Raw genomic sequence first — 19,949 nt, forward strand, 5'->3', positions numbered from 1 at the left:
ACTGCGCGCAAAACAGCTCGGTGTAGCTCGGCCGTTAGACAATAATTTGATTACAATAAATGTACCCCCATTGATTCCGGATGGAGACCCGAATGCATTTGGGTCCCCATCTGGAATCAATGGGGCTAAATTTACTATAGTCAAATTTGTGTCTTAGGAATGGCCAACGGAGGACATACGGTAATGACGTCAGGAACGTTCACTAGGTGATTTATCTCCCATGTGTTGCCCAGTACGAGTGTCTCCCGGTTGTCTGGGCACCGCAGCCTGTCAGCCCTATGCTGCCCACGATTGATGAGCCCAGGGCTGCCACGCCTGTGTGTGCCACCTCACTGCCACCATGCACAGTGCCACCTCTCCATCTGTGGCCTGCTGGGCCCTCTCACACGGTCTGACACCATGGCACCGGAGCACACATCATGTAGTAGTGTAGTATAATCAAGTAGGGCAAGGGTCTTCAACGTTTTCAGGCCAAGGAGGACCCCTTAGCTGGGAGAGAGATGAAGCAGGGAGCCCCAGATTCCATACAGTTTAATCGTTTGACAGCACAATCATCAGTGTATTTTGGATTCATGTCAATGCGTGTTTTCAGATATTTAACCACTTGAACCATCGATGCTTAAACTTGACCTTTCACTCTGTACTTAGTCTTCTCTTTTTCCCCCCTCTACACCAAACCTCTTTGCCGAAAATAGCCAATCTACAAGCTCACAACGCCTCGCTCTGTGATGCGTTGTGAGCTTGTAGATCTGCTATTCTTGGCTAAAGTTGAAGTTCTCAGAATATGGACGTTAGGGTTCAAGTGGTTAATATAAAAAAGGAGAAACAAAGTTTCTATCTCACAGAGATTTGAAGGACCCCCTGTAGTAACTCTGAGGACCCCCTAGGGGTCCCGGACCCCCTGTTGAAGACCGCTGAAGTAGAGCATTACTTTGTGGAATAAATAGAACACACAAAAGTTAAAGTATGGAGATGAGAGCCATACATTGGATGCATCCATGCAGCCGACATGCCAGCGCAGTCAGGGGTGTCGCACCAAATTCTGGGCCCTGGGTACAAGGATTCACTCACATGTTGTGCTTTAACTATTGAAAAAGATCAGGTATACAAGCTCACAGCGCTGCGAGCTTGTAGATCTGCTATTTTTGAAAAATCCTGACAATTTGTGCGGAGTCTGACTCTTTAAAATCCTTGTAAGGTTTTTTGAAAAACGTACGTTTCCATGTCAGTGGTGCTCAACTATTTTCACCCCCAAAACTATATGTATTTGGCCACAGACCCCCCATCTCTAAATATTTAGTTCCAGGGACCCCTAAGCAAAACTTTAGTTACACATGTTCGCTTAAAAAGTACATGTATTCAAAAGATTGCACACATTTTCACGACTTTAAAAAAATAGCAGATCTACAAGCTTGCAGCGCGGCACTCGGTGCTTGTAGATCTGCTATGTTTCAATAGCTAAAGACAGGGGCCCCTCTCCACCTAGGGCCCTAGTAACTCAGTCCCACTTCCCACCTCCATCTTGTGACGCCCCTGAGCGCCGTACACATGTTTCCATGTGGATCCCAGGGTCCTTGGCCAGCAGTACACATGTTTCCATGTGGATCCCAGGGTCCTTGGCCAGCAGTACACATGTTTCCATGTGGATCCCAGGGTCCTTGGCCAGCAGTACACATGTTTCCATGTGGATCCCGGGGTCCTTGGCCAGCAGTACACATGTTTCCATGTGGATCCCAGGGTCCTTGGCCAGCAGTACACATGTTTCCATGTGGATCCCGGGGTCCTTGGCCAGCAGTACACATGTTTCCATGTGGATCCCAGGGTCCTTGGCCAGCAGTACACATGTTTCCATGTGGATCCCAGGGTCCTTGGCCAGCAGTACACATGTTTCCATGTGGATCCCGGGGTCCTTGGCCAGCAGTACACATGTTTCCATGTGGATCCCAGGGTCCTTGGCCAGCAGTACACATGTTTCCATGTGGATCCCGGGGTCCTTGGCCAGCAGTACACATGTTTCCATGTGGATCCCAGGGTCCTTGGCCAGCAGTACACATGTTTCCATGTGGATCCCGGGGTCCTTGGCCAGCAGTACACATGTTTCCATGTGGATCCCAGGGTCCTTGGCCAGCAGTACACATGTTTCCATGTGGATCCCAGGGTCCTTGGCCAGCAGTACACATGTTTCCATGTGGATCCCGGGGTCCTTGGCCAGCAGTACACATGTTTCCTGCGGTTCCCAGGCCACGGCCTCGTAGGCTTTTCATTTCCTTGAGGAAGGAAGCCGAGCTGACAGCATTTCTACCGCCGCTGCTGCTGCTGCTCGCATTTAGATGGAGAGTCTGTTGTGCATTCAGCTGCTGCAAGAGCCTGCAGCTAAAAGCCGTCACGCGCACACACGCACACACATCGCCTGTAATCGGATATGCGTGGATGCATGTGCGTTCTTTGTGAGCGCAAGTTCTGTTTTCCCGAGGCCGCGATGCCAACAACGGCACATGTTGCCGAGTGCCTTTCAATCCTCATCTGCATGAAATAAAAATCATTATACACGTGCCCACACTCAAGTATATACTGTATGAGAAGGAGTGAGTGTGTGTGTGTGTGTGTGTGTGTGTGTGTGTGTGTGTGCAGTGTGCTGTGTGCTGTGTGTGTGTGTGTGTGTGTGTGTGTGTGTGTAACATTAGCTAGTAGCGTCCACCGTTAAAGGGGTTAGAGAGGTGAACCCAAGGGTGGGTTCACTGAGGTCAAAGGTGAGGAGTGGGTCACTAGCACCGTGGCAGAATAGCGGCGTTTACATTTCCTATATGTGCTCTGTGTGTGTGTGTGTGTGTGTGTGTGTGTGTGTTGTGTGTCAGGGACGTGCAGAGAATGTTAGAGAGGCAGGGGCTGACATTTCTAAAAGTACCTTTTGGTGAAAATATTGAAAATAGCAGACCTCCAAGCTCACAACGCGTCGCGCTGCTGCACGTTGTGAGCTTGGAGGTCGGCTATTGTCGGTACTTGATACCACACTAAAATTAAGCATAAAAAAGGCAATATTGGAGATGTGGTGTACGACATGGATTTCTACGCAGAGAGTGTAATTATTTCAACATAAGATGCAGCATTCAAGTTCAGGAGAGTTTGGATATGGCAATTTTGAATGCTGCCTTCAGCTATGGCATTTCTTTCACCATATTAAAAACTGCATTCATGGTCTGGAGAGGGCACTCTTTACAGACAGGTAAAAGGGCAGGGGCTCAAGCCCCCTTTGATGTCTATGTGTGCACGTGCCTGTGTGTGTGTGTGTGTGTGTGTGTGTGCGTGTGCGTGTGCGTGTGCGCGTGTGTGTGTGCGTGTGGTGCCTATATAGGAGCAGTTGAATCTTACGTTTTAAGATGACAATTTCGGTCTAACTGGTTGGTGTACTTGCACTCTTTTTTTTGTATCCAGTCGGTCACGCTTCCTCCGCTAATCCTCCATTGCTGTTTATTTCCCTGGTGAAACCGTTTCATTGTACGCAGTGTTAAAACCCTCTCAGAATGTCATCGTGCATCTTGCTGAAACATGCAGTCCTTCAGATCCTGTTAGTTCTGCTTACCAAGGAGCTACAGACCAGCAGAACCGTGGCCTTCCTTTCACTGATGCACAGCTCAATGCCTTGTCCTTTCAGGTCCATTTGGGAACTTTTTTTTACCTTCTCAGAGCTGTATTAGCAGCTCAGCAGCTCAACAACACAACACAGAACTTTCTATTCGTTGATCGTAATTCATGTATTGGAAATTGTCACTGATCAGATCAGTTCCCGTTGTTGTGACCGTCAGGTCGCAGTTACTACCAAAACCTCCACCGGCTGTCTTGTCTGTCAGTCAGTCAGTCAGTCAGTCAGTCAGTCAGTCAGTCACGTCACACTTTTACCCTACTCATATCTCTGCCAACGTTGCCCCTATATCCATGCCAAACTTTGGACACACACTCCTTTGCTGCCAAACCACAACCTCCACCCCTCATTTCTCACATGGCCCCCTTCTCGCACCACCATCAGGCCGGTTCTTGCAAAACACATTTTTGGACGCTGCTCCTACAGATTTCGCCCTGAAATCACGCAAAGTGGTACACAGTATGTCTAGACTCATGTCATCACCATGGATCTGTCCCATTTAGCGCCACCATCAGGCTGATTCTTTCAAACACAATTTTGGACACTGTTCCAGCAGATTTTGCCCTAAAATCATGCAAAGCGGTACTTACAGGCCTATTTGTGTACATGTTGTGACCTGACGGTCGATTGTCTCCTGATTAGGGAGTCTTACTGGTAGATCATTCTGATAGTGTCCTGGTACTGGTAATCATTAGAATGGATGGTTGGATGGATGGATCGATGGTTGGATGGATTGATGGATGGATAAGTAGATAGAGTAATAGGGAATAAAATGTACTTCTTAAAATTAATGTATCATGCCTGTTGCTAAGGTATGGCAACATGACTGGTGTCTTACTACGCCACTGTGATTGGGTGGGTGTATGGATGGATGGATTGGTACCCAAGGAGTGTACAGTACATACGCGTGATGCAGTATGCATTCTGCTTAATTGCATCTTCTGATGTCAGTCCTCTGATTTATAACGTATGTATTATGTATCTTTATATCGATCCTCTATCTGCCTGTCTGTCGGTATATCATCTATATTCATCTCTCTCTGTCTCTCTCTCTCTCTCTCTCTCTATCTCGTCCATCACATCACGGACGTCATGTCCTTCTATTGGTGGTCTTTGATGTTATGGTTTTAATGAAGATGTCTTTTTATATCTCAACTCATAAATATAATATAATATCTCACTCACGCTGCCCTCACTCCTGGTCCCTTGTGTGTGTGTGTGTGTGTGTGCGTGTGCGCGTGCGTGTGTGTGTGCGTGCGTGCGTGCGTGTGTGTGTGTGTGTGTTCCTACACACACTCACACTTTAAATGGGACTGTCTGGCAGTATTTTGTGCGTGTGTGTGTGTGCGTGAGCCACCATGCTGTTTGATTGGTGTCCTGCAGCTACAGGTCCCCAGAGAGGACCGTCTGTATGATGTGTGTCTCTGCATGCTCCATTAAACGTCCTCTCCAAAGAACACCACACTAGGGATGGGACGATATGAAAATGTCATATCACGATTATTGTGACAAAAGAAATCGCGATTTACGATATTATCGCGATAATCAACATTCATTATCTTGGGGCAGAACATTTGCCAAAAAATAGCAGATCTGCAAGCCCACAACGCGTCACATCGCGACACGTTGTGAGCTTGTAGATCGGCTATTTTTTAGCAAAGACATTTGATAGAGAGTGAAAAAAAGACTGTATCAAGTACGTATATTATAAGCACCTTTTACCAATTATAGAGTGTTTAAGTGGTACCGGATATGCAGCTCAGCAAATAAAAGGTGAATTGATCCCAGTGCATGACGGAGGACGATATCACGATAAATCAAATCTCCGCGATATGATTATCGTGAGTGTTTTTTATAACGATAAACGATAATATCGTGTATCGTCCCATCCCTACACCACACCTTCTCTCTCTGTCTGTCTGTCTCTCTCTCTCTCTCTCCCTCTCTCTCTCTCTCTCTCTCTCTCTCTCTCTCTCTCCCTCTCTCTCTCTCTCTCTCTCTCTCTCCCTCTCTCTCTCTCTCTCTCTCTCTCTCTCTCTCTCTTTCATTCCCTATCTCATGTTTAATCTGGTCTTGTCCGCTCAGTCTCAGTCATATGGTACATGTGTTGACTTGCTAAGTATCTCTCTCTCACTCATCACTCACTCACTCACTCACTCACACACACATGATAAATCGCGAAAGTTTGTGCTATATATCTTTTTCAAATCCTTCTAAGGTTTTTTTTTTTTTTAAACCTATCTTGTCAGTGGTGCTCAAACCTTTTCATGTGAAGGACCCCCAAAATGATACGTATTTGGCCACGGACCTCCATCTCAAAATATTTAGTTCCAGGGACCCCTTCCCAGAAGCAAAATTTGAGTTACAAAAAATACATACGTTCAAAGATTTGCTCCCATTTGCACGACTTTTCAAAAATAGCAGATCTACAAGCTCGCCGTGAGCTTGTATATCTGCTATTTTTCAATAGTTAAAATATAAAATAATTGTACACCTATACTGTATGCATGACAGCACCTCCACCAAAAAAAAAAAAAAAAGTTAGTTAGTTCCTATTTGAAAACAATTCCGCTTCTGGCGAATAGTCTCTCAGGTACTGCAGCATTGTTTTCATTTTATTTTCCTCCGTCTCGGGGGCTGCACACATTAATAAACATGACTGTGGAATATGCTGGAGTTAAACCCAGAGGCTGGTTGAGTCTCACACTGTATTCCCCTGGTCAGGTGAAAGGCAAGCTGGCTGACCCATCTCTGCCTCAAATCCACAAACACAACGATGAAACAAAGTGAACAGACGGTAAAAAGCTGAATACAGAGAGACATGAATGACAGACATAGCCTCGCATACAGGTGTGTCACAGGGGGGGAGTTACTAGGGCCCAAGGTGGAGGGGCCTTAATTATGTTATACTTCTATTGAAAAATAGCAGATATACAAGCTCACAGCGCAGCACCGAGTGCTGCGCTGTGAGCTTGTATATCTGCTATTTTTTATGTGTGCAAAATATTAGAATATAATATGTACTTTTTAAGCGAACATTTGTAACTCAAATTTTGCTTCCGGGGGGTCCCTGGAACTAAATATTTTGAGATGGGGGTCCGTGGCCAAATACATATCATTTTGGGGGGTCCTTCACATTAAAACGTTTGAGCACCACTGACATAGAAACAGGTTTTTCAAAAAACTCCGCACACATTTTCATGATTTAAAAAAAATAGCAGATCTACAAGCTCACAGTGCCGCGCTGTGAGCTTGTAGATCTGCTATTTTTTGAATAGTTAAAGCACAAAATGTGCGTGAATCCTTGTACCCAGGGCCCAGGATCTGGTGCGACACCCCCTGCTCGCATAGCCAGACAATATCACTGCGTGGATATTAGCCTGGTTCTTCTCAGTGTTGTACTTTTCCCCTAACCTCGCGTCACCAGGCTTTCTTTTGGGCTTTTTTTTTTTATGCCTTTATTGATAGGACAGTAGACTGACAGGAAATGGGGAGAGAGATGGGGAATGACATGAGGCAAAGGTCGTCCGGATCGGGAATCGAACCGGCGACGCCAGCAGGCATCATAGCCTAGTATGTGGTATGCGCCTTGACCACCAGGCCAGCGGGCGCCCCGTCACCAGGCTTTCTCGGGGGGAAAGCCTGGTATTCGTTTACTAAACGGGTCGTTTGATCTGGTCTAGACCGGATGGCAGAAGATGTGGCGTCGCTTTGTTTCGGTTCCCCGTTTGTTTCCCCAGTCCCTATTCAAATGCTAGAGGAGTCTTGCCAGCCGCTACGAGTTGGACTAAAAGATGGATATACCAAACGAACACTTAAAAAAAAAAAAAAAAATAAGCAAAACTACGCCGCATCAAGGGTTTTATTGGGTAGGTACTAATCAAAAAGGTTTCTCTGATAGTGGAATCAAAGAAGTGGACCCGCACACAGTAGAAAAGTAGCTCTGTTTTGACGTTTTGGTCATTTCGACCTTCATCAGAACAGACAACGTCCTTAAAAAATTGGGTAGGTACTAAAATCATGTCCTTGAGCGCTGGGAATGGGTTTGGGTGAAAACTGATTCCGGTTTGGTACAGTAGTTCCGGCCAAAGTGTAGTCCGTTTTGACTACAAAATGACGTAGGACGCCATCCGCTCCTGACCGGATCAAAAGCCCCAAATTGGAAGCGATCGCAGGCTACAAGCTCACAACGCGTTGCGCTGCGACGCGTTGTGAGCTTGTAGATCTGCTACTTTCAGCACGCAACCAAGTGTAAAATCAGTCATTACGATGCCATCAAGGCCTGCAAAAATACATTTCATTTGACTAAATCAACTGTAGATTTAGTCGACTAAAATTAGACTAAAACTAATACTTTTCAGGTGACTAAATGACTAAAAAATTACGTTTTATTCAAAAGACTATGTCTAAAAATAAATCCAAATTTGGTGTCAAAAACAACACTGATTTGCATACTGGGCCCGGTTGGTTTCTCACAACCTAAAGCCGACCGTGAAATATTGAAATAACTGAGCGGTCCAGAACCAATCTGCCAAGGGCAGGGCATCTAAGAAGTTCCATTAGTTAGAAAACAAATAAGAAGTAGAGAAAATAGCTGATCTACAAGCTCACAGTAGATCTGCTATTTTCACTAGTTTCGGGTCACTGGGAGACATAACTTATTTAATTTGGGTCTCGAGTTAAAAAAGTTTGGGAACCACCGGCTGAAACGAGGACAAAACTGATTTGCAAGGACAGACATACAGTCGCCAAAGAACGGGCACTGTATTGAGCAAACACAGACATACTGTATAAGCAAACGCAAACGCACAGTATGCAAATACAGACATACGCAAATACAGACATGAAAATACGGACACAAGCTAAGACAAACATTATTTGCTATGGCAGATATGAGCAGTAGGACAACGGTTAGCACTATGGTAAGCAAACACACCACATACATAAGCAAGGACATACAGCCAAGGACGGACTAACTGCATTTTCACCAACAAGTGGAGGCCGTAAGGGTGGACGTTATGAAATGGCGTCAGTTTTGATGTTCGGAAACTTTTGCCAAGCTTCCTCGAAACAGGGACATGCTGGGGCCCTGATTCAGCCCGGGAAAAAGAGTTGGAGAGGCCCTCATTGCGCGCTATAGAGAGAGAGATCTCTCTCTATAGCGCTGCTGCTGCTACTCAAAGATTTGCCATTTCAGATCATGACAAGTGACAAGCCAGTGGGCCAATTACTGTACATGAGTTATGTTTCGTCATTGTCGGGTGGAAACCTTGTATGTCCAAAACCGTTTGTTTTGTATTTATCATTTTAAAAATGATTTAAACCAGTGAAAACAGCCGATCTACAAGTAGATCGGCTGTTTTCACTACTTTTGTGCGACGGCCTTGTATGATGAAGCAGGGCTTTGCTTTGCGAAAAGATCTACACATTTGAACTTGGAGATACAAGGTTTATGCCCGACAGTGACGATTTACTTTGTTGGCCACCCAGCCCCCATAATGGAACAAAGGCCGACATTTTATTTATTTATTTTCCCTAATGGCCGGCCTGGACCGGCCTGGATTGAACCGGCCGTTCGGGAGTTGTCCAGTTTTTCCCAATCCTCGAAATATGGCATTGTACTGCATGATGATGACAGAGAGAGAGAGAGAGAGAGAGAGAGAGAGAGAGAGAGAGAGAGAGAGAGACGTCCCCACGTCCCCTCCCGCTCCCTCAGGTCATGCCAACCTCCTGGAAATCCACCCAAAAACACATACCTGGGGTGACATGGGGCTTTATCAGTTGCAGTCAGGGATGTTGCACCAAATTCTGGGCCCTGGGTACAAGGATTCACTTGCGGGACCCCCATGAATGTTCTTCATAGGGGGAACGCATTATTTTGTGCTTTAAAGCTATACTGTGTAAGTTGCTCAACTAGTGGTCTCAGGGGTTGACACTAAGGTCTAAGAGGCACTTGCCCGTCGGGCAAGTACAGGTCATGTTCTACTTGCCCAAAAGTCATGTACACTTGCCCAAAAAGTAAATTGTCCATTATAAAATGATAGGTAGATTTTAATTACCACTCAATTTAACTCAATAACAATTTGTAATCATACCTCAATACCTCCAAATCCAAATACCTAGGTAGTTATGATTGCTATGGTTTCACACTTTGTCATTTTATATATTTTTTATGGCCACGTTCAGGTGTTTAGACAGATATCTTGTGTTGTTTATAGACGGTCATGTCCCCTCTCAAATGAGCAATTGCCCAGTCGGGCAACCTGAAAGCAAACTTCACCTGCCCCAAAGTTTTATTTACCTGCCGGGGGCAGGTGGGCAAGCCTTAGTGTCAATGCCTGGGTCTGTAGCAGTATAGCAAACCGCGGTCGCGTCTGCTTTTTTCGGCCGTTTTTCGCCGCGGACCGGGCCGTCAGACCACCGCGTCCGCCTCGCCTCGCCGAGACGATTTCAATGAGGTCTCCCATGTCCCTCTACGAGCAGCGGTTGGGGAGTTACATGCTAGACTTCTAGACCAGCAGTAAACAAAGCTGTTGAAGCAAGCTATTTCCTGAAAAGACGCAAGATGCACTGTAATTGGCCGGTAGTGTATCATGTGTGTATGATCTGCGATGTGATTGGCCAACGTATACACAACGTATACAGATGATGCAGATTACGTCATTTTGCCGCGAAATTCTCCCCCCCTCACGGCTCATAGAAAACATATAAAGAGAAGGCTTCAGAAGCTGAAAATAACGGAGTGGGTGTTCTAAAACTTTAGCGATTTAACAGTTTTAAGATTTGTTTTATAAAAAAAGTTACAAGGTATAACTTTAACTATTGAAAAATAGCAGATATACAAGTGTTTCTACATCAGTGGTGCTCAAACCTTTTTCATGTGAAGGACCCCCGAAATGTATGTATTTGGCCACGGACCCCCATCTCAAAATATTTAGTTCCAGGGACCCCCCCAGAAGCAAAATTTTAGTTACAAATGTTTGCCTAAAAAATACATATATTCAAAGATTTGCACACATTTTCACGATGTTTAAAAAAAATAGCAGATCTACAAGCTCGCAGTAGCTGTGAGCTTGAGTGAGTATAAAATAACGAAGGCCCCTCCACCTTGGGCCCTAGTAACTCAGTCCCACTTTCCCCCCCTTGTGCAGCCCCCCTCCTTCCTCTGGAACTCACTCCCACCTCCCATCAAAGCCGCCCCCCCAGCCTTGCCGTGTTCAAAGCCTCCCTCAAAAACCACCTTTTCAGAGTTCAGACTCGATTTCCCTGCCTAACTGAAATCAAATCCCCCTTTCTGCTTTTTTAACGTTCCGGTCGTGAGACCTTCCGCAGGCTTGATTTGAACAGTAGTAACTGCTTTTAGCTCAGGGAATGTTTGCATTGGATTCAGAATCATTCAAAAGCCCTAGTTTGACCCCTCGCATGCTACTTAAAGAAGATTTATTCATCAGCTATCAAGGATTCTCCTAGGGAAACTTTGTGATCGAGAGACACCTTTACAAACACATTGGTGAAGAAATATTTTGGTAAGGAATTTATTCCAGGATTTGACACTATTTCTGAAGATATCAACATCACTAATACATTTTGATAGGTACAGACCAACCAATCAGAAACAGTCAATGTGACAATTCATGACAGACAGCTGTGCTGACAAAGGTCATGTGACCTTAAATGTAAAGTGCACAGTGCCTCTAGATATCCTAATGTATCATTGGAAGTAGCAAATAACAACAATACAAGGGAAAATATGCCAGAACATGCTAAAAATCCCTTCGCAACTTTTCACTCCTAAATAAAGTTGTTTGTTTTGATTTGTATTGTAAAGCGACTTTGGATACTATGCTAAGCATGTGATGTGTTATTACTAGAGGGTGTTGAGTGAGAGAGCGATCTTACTCTGTCCTTTGTCAAGCGACAGTTGCATTTCAATGAGAGAGAGCGTCACTTTGGTATGGATGTGGGCATGCTTTGAGAGAGAGAGAGAGAGAGAGAGAGAGAGAGAGAGAGTCAGAAAACACCAAATAATGCATGCAGGGCAGAATTAGGACGATACCCTCTCATAATCAAAATAAAAAAGAGAGCATTCAAATGTTATAACTACTTAAAAGAAAGTGACCCAGATGCATTTCATAACAAGGCACTCACACACAGAGAAACTCTAGAGAGATGCCCCCTCAGCCAACTCGCCCAGGAACTCCGTACACAAGCAGAGCCACCGGACAGACAATTCACTGGACTAAACCAAATTATAAAACAGCAGAAAGAAAGCTACCTGACACATTGGAGAGAAGCAACCCAAAAGCAGAGCAAACTAGAATCCTATTTGGCCCGAAACAGAGAATACACTATGGCAGAATACCTGAGCAAGGTGACCGACCCAAATCAAAGAAAAATCTTGACTAGGTACAGACTCAGTGAGCACAGTCTTGCAATCGAGAAAGGACGTCATAGACATACCTGGTCATAACCATCCAAGGAGAATTTGAAAACATGACCAATGATGAAAACCTCCCATACCTGCAGGGTGAAGTAAAACAATGTGCAAACACAGCAGCAAGATGTGTGAGCTGCTGTGATAGGAGAAGGATATCAAATGGAATCCAATCACCTTAAAAAAAATCAAACCTCGGTTCGAAGTGGAGCGGTGAATCTGTGTGTGTGTGTGTGTGTTTGTGTGTGTGTGTGTGTGTGTGTGTGTGTGTGTGTGTGTGTGTGTGTGTGTGTGTGTGTGTGTGTGTGTGTGTGTGTGTGTGTGTGTGTGTGTGTGTGTGTGTGTGTGTGTGTGTGTGTGTGTGTGTGTGTGTGTGTGTTTGTGCCTGCACAACAGCGCCCCTCCTTTAACTTGTGTGGCCACTCAAGGTATTGCCAGGCTACAGACATACCCAGCCAGCCAGCCAGCCACAGACATACCTGTCTATTGGGAGCGCTTTCACCGCTCCAAAAAAAAGAACATTGCATCCCTGCTTTGCCTGCACGTAACCTTGATGCATGAAAGCGGTTACACTCTTTTCACCTGTACATATTTTGTTCTGATTGTATTGTATTGTATTGTGTACACTTCTGCTTTGGCAATGTAAACGCGCGAGAGAGAGAGTGTGGGTGTAACCATGTGCTGACTGTATCTATGACTCACTACCTACCTATGGCAAAATTGGTGTCAGTGACCAAAATGCTTCAGAGCAATGTTGACATAACTGAGAGAAAGGTGAAACTTGCATACTGTATGCTGCATGGAGATGGCATGTCCAACCTACGTATATGATGTAGGCTAGCTTAAATTTGCTCTGTTTATATAGAGAGAGGGGCACACAGAAGCAGCAGCGCACAGCTGTCTATAATATGCTTTAATACATATATGTTGTTGTTGTTTTTTAGATGTTATTGATGCCGTTATTGATAGGGGTTGACAGGAAATTTGAGGAGAGAGATAGGGAGTAGAGGATGACACGGGAGTGGATTTTCACTCCTGTCACGTCCCACTCCCGCAGAAGAAATCCTGTCCCATCCCAATCCTGGGCCAGAGTAAAAAAATGAATCCCGTCCTGTCCCACTCCTGTAGATTTTTTTCCTGGTCCCATCCCGGTCCTGGTCAAAATCACTCCCGTTCACCTCCCACTCCCGAAAAAAAAAAAAAAAAGAAATTGCCCTCTCTATGTAGAAATAAAATAGCCGACCTCCAAGCTCACAACGTCTTGCAGTGCGACACGTTGTGAGCTTGAAAGTCTGCTATTTTTTTCACCAAAAGGCCCTTTTCGAAATGTCAGCCCCTGTCTCTGTAACATTCTCTGCACGTCCCTGCCCCTGAACACCACATTGTGATGCATGCAGGGGCTTCATTCACAAACCACACACATAGGTAACTTGTACTATTTATATACTGTGGTTAAGAGACAGGACAGGGAGGCCACGGCCCCATTACGCTCTGTCTGCTTCTATTCGTAGCCCGGGATAGAAATGCATTTTTCAGTGGATTTGGACGGTCTGAGCACGGTGTGAGGCTGACATTCTGACCTGGCTGTCTGCTCCTGTGTTTTCTCTCTTACAGGTCGACCAGCGCGGGCAGGGCGACGCCAGGAGCACATAACACTCTCATAAGAAGGTAGGTGGCACTGGCTGTGGAGACGGGCTTCTGCCAGTCTGTGTGTACTTGTAGCCTGATTTCAGACTCGGCTCATGCTTTAGTCTGAAACTGTGCCCTGTTCTGAGCGATTTACGGGGGAGGGACTCGCCACGCGCGAGTGAACGCCGACGAACGGTGATCGCGACGCACGGTGAACGCGGCGCAAGGTCGCAGCGTGTGTGTGTGTGATTGTGTGTGTGTGTCTGTCTGTGCCAGTGACTGCTTCCACACAGAACTGTGACCAGAAACATCATAAATGATGAAACAGAGATAATAAAAATAAAACAGTTGCTCTCTCAAAGCCGCTGAGTTCCACGAATCTAACCGAAGGGAGGAAAAGGAAAAGTAATTAAAAGGTGTTAATTGCTTGCCATCCGTCTTGCCTCTCTCCTGCCCTGTGTGGTCGTATTACTGATAGTATTTTTTACTAAGAGCTGGGAGCTGCTTTAGAGGTGCATTATCCTAGCCGGACCCCTACAATATGTCCCTTTAATTCAGGGGTCTTCAACGTTTTCAGACCAAGGACTCCTTACTGTAGCTGAGAGAGTGATAAAGCAGGGACCCCCACTATTGTATAAAACTGTCGGAGATTAAACATTTTCATAGATTTCTTAGACAGAGTACTGTTTGACAGCACTATCATCAGTGTAGGTTGGTGGTCTAGCTAATGTGTATTTCTAGACATTTAACCACTTGAACCATCAATACTTAGTCTGACTGCTCTTGTTTCCCTCTACACCAAACCTCTTTGCCAAGAATAGCAGATCTACAAGCTCACAACGCCTTGCAGCGCGAGGCGTTGTGAGCTTTTAGATCGGCTATTCTTGTAGATTGGTGGTTATTCGTGGCTAGTACTAGGGATACTAGAGTTCAAGGGTTACTACTCTGGTGGTAGTGTAGGGGGGAAAAAAAAGTTCTTATCACACAAAGATATGGAGGACCCCCTGAAGTAACTCTGAGGACCCCTTAGTGGTCCCTGACCCCCTGTTGAAGACCCCTGCTTTAATTTTATATTCTGATCTCTCATAATGGAAGGCTGAATTTAACAAAGCTAGCTGCTGCCATTCACAAGACCATGGCTATTGCTCTGTCTCTTAACACACACGCACATGCAGAGTTTTACGGCTGGCCTACTTTGCGTAGTCCATTGCAGCTCGTAAACACAGTTATTGTTCACTTACGATGTAATTGAATTTTTCGCACTGTAACGGAAACATTGAATGTAACGGGCCTGACGGATGTGGCTTCTAGAATACTGTATATGATAGAGAGTCATATGATGCTTCTAGGGCTGCAAGACCTGATGGAACTAATCCATTTAATTGTTTATTTAAAACTAATTTAACCGATTATACTAGACTTTGTGTGTTGCATGGTTCCCTCTGCCGCTGGGTGGGTGGGTGGGTGTGTGTGTGTGTGTGTGTGTGTGTGTGTGTGTGTGTGTGTCACCCTTGCCCCTGGTCTTCAGGACAGATTAGCAGGTTGACTGAACACCTCCCGGTGCCGGAGCCTTCCCTGAAAACATGTTTGTCTGTCTGTCTGGTGTTGTGTCATATATTGGCAGAACCCGAATCCTTTATCTCAGGGGTCTTCAACAGGGGGTCTGGGACCCCTAGGGGGTCCTCAGAGTTACTACAGGCGGTCCCCCAAGTCTTTGTGTGATAGAAACCCTTTTTTTTATATTAACCACTTGAATCCTAGCGTCCATATTCTTAGAACTTTAGCCAAAAATAGCAGATCTACAAGCTCACAACGCCTACTGTAGCAGCGCGAGGCGAGAGTTGTAAGATTGTAGATCAGCTATTTTAGGCAAAGAGCTTTGGTGTAGAGGGGAAAAAGAGACTAAGTACAGAGTAAAAGGTCAAGTTTATTAAGTATTGACGGTTCAAGTGGTTAAATATCTGAAAACACAAATTGACATGAATCTAAAATACACTGATGATTGTGCTGTCAAACAATGAAACTATATGGAATCTATGAACAGATTGTGGGGGTCCCTGCTTCATCTCTCTCTCAACTAAGGTTCAGACAGTGTTATGTGATCTGAGTGTGTCCTATATTGCTTTAACATTGCAGCTAATGGACTTGGAGGCTCGCAGGTATAAGAGATTGCACATAAAACGCTGCAGGGTCGAAAAATGACTCATTTCCCACACAGCGAATGAGAAGGTCATCTGTGTGATCGTTTTCATTTCATAGACTGTGAGATATATTGGCTCTCTGAAACTGGCAAGTTTTGTCATCTTTCTCTCAGTCCGAGGACACGTGCACGGACACACACACGCACACAAACACACACACACACACACACACACACACACACACACACACACACACACACACACACACACACACACACACAGCGAGAGGTGGTAATTACTCGGCGGAGAGTCTGTCAAACAGGAAGTGAGCGGCGTGGCCGCGGGCATCGATTTGTCAGCATAATGGAGGGTGTTCCGGTGTGATTGATGGGTCACTAGCCAATCAGAAGAGCTGTCATGTCTGTATCAACTCACGCCTCAACTTCCAAAGCCCCAGCGAGAGCTTTTAGCGCGTCTTCTCACCCTTGAAGGTCGACGCCGCGCGTCTGTCTGTCTGTCTATCTGTGTCCTTTTTTCTCCCAGTGGTGAAAAGTGACTTTGTACCTTTTACTCAATTACTGTACTTAACCCTGCAAGGCCCAGTAATGCTTTTTGGCAACATTTATGTTTTATCAAAAAAAGAGTTTAAATAATTTGTTTTCCTGTTCTTTTTTTCCACCATAACCATTGGATCCTATTGTTTAGTATTACAATGCCATTGGCCTTGTCTGAACGGACAACATCTCACCTTTTCACTGATGCTATTCTTCACAAAAACATAAGTAAAATGCCTGTAATAATGTTTTTGGTGATCATTAGAATATATAGAACATGTACATGTGTTATTGTTGTGAAATATATCCCCCAAATGTAAATTAGTGCATGATTTATGGATATAAAACATAACATTTTCCTCTCCAAAGTACTCCTGTAACACCATCTGAAAGGTTGAAATGTCTTTTTGCAAGTAGAAATTAATTTGGGTCTTGTAGGGTTAAAGTGGAGTGTGTGTGTGTGTGTGTGTGTGTGTGTGTGTGTGTGTGTGTGTGTGTGTGTGTGTGTGTGTGTGTGTGTGTGTGTGTGTGTGTGTGTGTGTGTGTGTGTGTGTGTGTGTGTGTGTGTGTGTGTGTGTGTGTGTGTGTGTGTGTGTCTGTCCGTGCGTGCACGTGCGTGTGTGTCCCTCTGTCACATCCTCTCTATGTGAAGCGGAGTCCTTTAATAGAGGTTGGGGATAATGAGGCCTCCACTCTGTGTGTGTGTGTGTGTGTGTGTGTGTGTGTGTGTGTGTGTGTGTGTGTGGGGGGGGGGGGGTGGGGGTGGGGTTTGGTCTTCTCCTTCAATAGAACCACTGTTCTGTCTCGTCCTGCTTCACGTCTTTCTGTTATGTCCTGTTCTGTTAGGTTCTTTCCCATTCTGTCCTAGTTATGATGTCTCCTGTTCTCTCTCTCTCTGTGTGTGTGTGCGTGTGCGTGTGTGTGACGGTGTCCTCATGTAGCCCACAGTAAATGTGCGGGAGGCTGAGGCCAACTATACATCATGGGTTGTATTTCAAAAAGCTGCGGTAATAATTAGAAACATTAGGTCCCGTTTCCGCTTATTTGCGAACGGAGCTGCCAAAAACCACATGTAGGAGTTGGTCGACATCGTTGCATTACCTGGCATGGTGGCCGTAGCGTCGTCTTAACCCATTTAGAACGGGTACACATTATTGTGTATCATTATTTTATGCTTTAACTATTGAAAAATAGCAGATATACAAGCTCGTAGATCTGCTATTTTTGAAAAATCGTGGAAATTAGAATTTTGACCCGATTCTATAAGTGTCTTTTGAATCCTTCTAAGATTTTTTGAAAAAACGATGTTTCTATTGTCAGCAATCTGGCCAGCCATCGTCAAAGAAAAGGTCCTTTTCACTTAAATGGAGCTCAGTTAGTCTGTTCTTGAGAGACTACTATGTCAGTGGTTCTCAAAAATGATATGTATTTGGCCACGGACCCCCCATCTCAAAATATTTATTTCCAGAGACCCCCCAGAAGCAGAATTTGAGTTACAAACGTTCGCTTTGAAAATACATATATTCAAAGATTTGCACACATTTTCACGACTTTTTCAAAAATAGCAAGATCTACAAGCTCGCAGCGCGGCACTCGGTGCCGCGCTGTGAGCTTGTATATCTGCTATTTTTCACTGGTTAAAGCATTCAATAATTCTAGGCCAATTAGTATTTGTTTGGTAAAGACTTTGGGTTGTACATCTCTAACCTTCACACCCCTTCATCACTCTCAGCGTCCAGTGTTTTTTGGCAGAGCGCCCAGGGTGCATCGAGCTGAAAACAGCAGTGGTGGAAAAAGTACAGCATTTTATTTTTATTTTTTTATGGAGTAACAAAGTCATGACGTGACTCGCTCATCCCCCCGGTTCACAGAAGTAATTTCTCTATGGAGAATAACATTGGGTCATCTTAAAATGGTCTCATATAAGCATTGTGGTCCAAAAATATACAAACAGTCTCCGCGATATTGTCGTGGAGGTGGCTCTGTATGGTTTATGATAGTCACTCATATTTGATAAAGCCTGTTTCTAGCGAAATTGTAACTAATTTGGCGACAGTAACATTAGCGTTTTCTCACCATCAGTTGATTCTTCATATCCATATGAGTCAAACTGCTAAACTAAACTGCAAACTGAGATAATTTGTATGTTTGGAACACAGTTCTTATATGATGTGATATGAAAAAAAGTCTATGGGAATTCAGAATGGGGGGAAAAAAACGTGAACCAGGTAGGATGTGTAAATGACATCAAACTTTTTTACTCTATGCTCAAGTAAAAGTATCAATACTGCAGTATAGAAATACTCCATTACAAGTAAAAGTCCAGAATTCGGCATCAAACTATGCTTAAAGAACCAAAATTAAAAGTACTAAAATGTTTGAAAATAGCAGATCTACGCTGAGCTTGTAGATTGGCTATTTTCAAATAGCCTTGTCATAAAATAGTGCTAAAGTGGTTAATGTATGTTTTATAATCTTATTTTACACCGTCACGTTTTGTCTCACACTCATCAACGTCACGTTGTGATCCTCCTGGCTGTCATGTTAATTTTGACAGCCACTTATTTTGGTCATTTGAAAAGTTTTTGCCTAATTTTTGGTCGACTAAATATAATGTTTTAGTTGACTAAATGTACAGTTGAATTTGTCTACAAAATTAACCCAACATACTGTATCTGTCTCTCACGCACACGCACGCACACACGCACGCACGCACGCACGTATACACACAGACAATAGGGGAAACCATGAAGAGTGAAAGTGTGTGTTATCTTTGCAGTCGTGCGTAGCAGTGTCTTTTTTTGGAGGGTTTGTGTACCAGTTTAGCTTTGTGTGCATGTGTGCGTGTGTGCGTGCGTGCGTGCGTGCGTGCGTGCGTGTGTGTGTGTGTGTGTGTATTGTGTGCTCAGAGTATGTCAGTGAACGTGGTCATACTCCCTACCGTGTGAAGCGCTAATTAACACAGCTTCCTGCTAGTCTACAATATCCCCTCTCAGCACCCTATCTGAACACACACACACACACACACACACACACACACACACACACACACACACACACACACACACACACACACACACACACACAGCCAGCACGGTGGCTATCATTAACCAAAGCCCTATACAGTATATACTTTTTCATGCAAAATTCCCGATCTAGAAGCTCACAGCATTTAACAACATTGTGACAAGCAGCACGTTGTGAGCTTGTAGATCTGCTATCATTGAATTATTGTATTTCTTTCATTATAATAAAAACATCTTAATCTTTTTGGAAGAATTGTTCACCTACAATGCCCAAAATATAGGGTGAAGGACGCGGTTGATTATTAGCCATTGATCTTGCATGTGCATCATCCAGGGACGTGCTGGCCATTGGGAAAAGCGGGACAACTCCCGAACGGCCGGTTCATTCCCGGCCGGTTCAGGCCGGCCATTAGGAAAAAATTTAAAAATAAAATGTCGGCCTTCGTTCCATTTTGGGGGCTGGGCGGCCAATAAAGTAAATCGTCACTGTCGGGCAGTATCTCCAAGTTTCAAATTTGTAATTCT

At 44.6% G+C, this 19,949-nt stretch overlaps 1 long non-coding RNA gene across 1 annotated transcript in view; it reads left to right on the forward strand.

Annotated features, from left to right (window-relative positions):
• Positions 1 to 19,949, forward strand: part of LOC308296902 — a 253,786-nt gene that overhangs the window by 184,911 nt on the left and 48,926 nt on the right. Inside the window, exon 5 of the long non-coding RNA XR_013962648.1 lies at positions 13,689 to 13,742. This is a non-coding gene — a long non-coding RNA (uncharacterized lncRNA). The remainder of the gene's footprint in view (positions 1 to 13,688; positions 13,743 to 19,949) is intronic.

This window comes from Nannobrachium achirus (assembly GCF_963921795.1).
Source record: "Nannobrachium achirus genome assembly, chromosome: 13".
NCBI classification, from domain to species: Eukaryota; Metazoa; Chordata; class Actinopteri; order Myctophiformes; family Myctophidae; genus Nannobrachium; species Nannobrachium achirus.